At 40.1% G+C, this 2,436-nt stretch overlaps 1 non-coding gene across 1 annotated transcript; it reads right to left on the bottom strand.

The window, feature by feature from the left end:
* Positions 1-1,225: 1,225 nt before the first annotated feature.
* On the bottom strand, positions 1,226-1,332 carry LOC127078004 (small nucleolar RNA R71). The gene has a single exon (XR_007787757.1). It is a non-coding gene; the product is annotated as a small nucleolar RNA R71 (small nucleolar RNA).
* Between the last annotated feature and the right edge of the window lie 1,104 nt (positions 1,333-2,436).

Genomic DNA, 2,436 nt, shown 5'->3' on the forward strand with positions numbered 1-2,436 from the left:
GGTTAAAGTAATGTTTCACATATTGAAATCTGTAGAAATACTTAAAAGGCTGCTTTGATTTTTAACTTGAGTTTTCTAAACAAGACTTGGTTAGTTTTAACTATTCGAGGAGTGCGAAAGCACCCTGGCTTAGTAACTAGGAATTTTTATCACTTTAAGGAAAAACTATTTTTGAAACTGTTTTCGGATGCGTTGATAGATTTAAAATCAGGAAACTCGTTTGGTAAACTTTCCAAATCAAAATCACTTTTCAACTAAGTTTACGAGTCTCATTTCTTAAAAATAAGTTTACTACTTTAGCGTTCTGCGCACCTTTTATAAGTGACAATAAAAGGCCTTAATTTAAGGGTAAACTTGGTTCTGAATATGCGAAAGCGACAATTCCTATTAAATGGATTCTTTTCAAGAGTAGAAAATATTGCCTCATAAGTAGTTCTATTTAGACAATCGAAACATCACTTAACTGACGTGAATTACATTCAACCTGTCTTTACCTGCATTTATTATTTACCGTTATTTTGCAAACCCAATATCTCTTTTAAACCGCCTTAGATAAACACCGTAATGATAGTAATCGATAGATTGACGATTGGTCTCTGTGGGGATCGATATTCTTTTATATTACTTTGACGTAATTCGTGCACTTGCGAATCAACACGATCAAGTTTTTGGCGCCGTTGCCGGGGACTAACTTCGTCAAATTTTGTTACACCGTCTAGACTAAGGCATTATTAGCCGGTAAATGCGAAGAACCCGTAGTACCGGAAATTTAGTAGATCCTTTAGCGGAACCCGAACGTTATACTCGTACACACCTCTTACTCATCCGAATTAAGAAAGCTATGGACGAGAATCACGATAGGAGACCTCTTAAGTAATTTTCCCAACCCTCTGATGAGGAACCTAGTTCGAGTATAGTAAACCCCCTTATACCTGCTGACAATTTTGAACTAAAACCGTCTTTGTTGCAATTAGTGCAACAAAACCAATACGTGGGTCTCGCTACTGAGAACCCGAATCAACATTTAAAAGTTTTTATCCAACTAGCCGACACCTTTAAATCTAACGGCGCTTCACCCGATGCGATCCGTTTAAGATTATTTCCTTTCTCCCTCAGGGATAGAGCACGTTCATGGCTAGATTCACTTCCAGCTAATTCAATAACTACCTGGGAAGACCTTAGGAGAGTATTCCTTGCTAGATATTTCCCCCTTAGTAAGACTGCTGTTCTTCGAAACCAAATAACTAGGTTTGCTCAAAACCAAGGAGAATCGCTTTTCGAAGCTTGGGAGAGATATAAAGAGCTATTAAGAGTCTGCCCACACCATGGCCTAGAACAATGGCTGATCGTTCATACCTTTTACAATGGACTCCATTATAACACCAAGATGAGCATCGATGCTGCCGCAGGTGGCGCGCTGATGAACAAACCTTATCCAGAAGCTTGTGACCTAATTGATGATATGGCCCAAAACCATTACCAATGGGGAACTGAACGAGCATTAATAGAGAAAAAGGAGACCCAAGGTGGAATACATGAGGTAAGCTCTCTAGACATGATGCAACCGAAAATGGACGCTTTAGCCCTTAGGATCGAACATATGTCTACAAACACTAACACCGTAGCAGTAGTCCACACAGAGTGCGAACTCTGTGGATCCAAAGGACACGATTCGGCGGAGTGTAACCTTTTGAACAAACTAAATACCGACCAAGTGAATTACGCCCAAGGTAACCCATTTTCAAACACTTACAACCCTGGATGGAAGAATCATACAAATTTCTCCTATAAAAACCAGAACCCTATCCAAAATCATGCACCTCAGAGACCGCAAGGTTATCAAGCCCAAAAACCAAATCAACCTATGCAAGTTGTGCCCCAGAAGTCTAACCTTGAGAAAATCATGGAGAGCTTTATATCGGGCTAGACTCAGCAAAATAAAGAATTCCTAAACCAGAACATTCACGTAAACGAACTTATAACGCAATTAGGAACCAAGGTTGATCAGATAATCACTCACAACAAGATGCTTGAAACCCATATCTCACAGGTAACATAAAACCAAGACCCACAAACTACACCTGGAGGCCAATTCCCTGGACAACCTCAACCAAACCCTCGAGGGCAAGCTAATGCTATCTCGTTACGAAGTGGGACCGCTTACGAAGGGCCTCAGAACCCAGCGATGAGCGAGACCAAAACTTCTAAAGAAAATGTACCTACCAACCAAGAAGAGGAACCAGAGGAACCTGAGAAACAACCAACCAAGAAGGTGAAGCCAAGGATAAAACTTACAAACCACCACCCCCATACAAACCACCAATCCCATATCCGCAAAGACTTAAACAAACCAAAGTTAATAACCAATACCAAAAATTTATAAAAGTGATAGAAAAGCTTCATGTAGAGATTCCTTTCACCGAAGCTATCACCCAA

This window comes from Lathyrus oleraceus, chromosome 4, assembly GCF_024323335.1.
Source record: "Lathyrus oleraceus cultivar Zhongwan6 chromosome 4, CAAS_Psat_ZW6_1.0, whole genome shotgun sequence".
In the NCBI taxonomy this organism is placed as follows: Eukaryota; Viridiplantae; Streptophyta; class Magnoliopsida; order Fabales; family Fabaceae; genus Lathyrus; species Lathyrus oleraceus.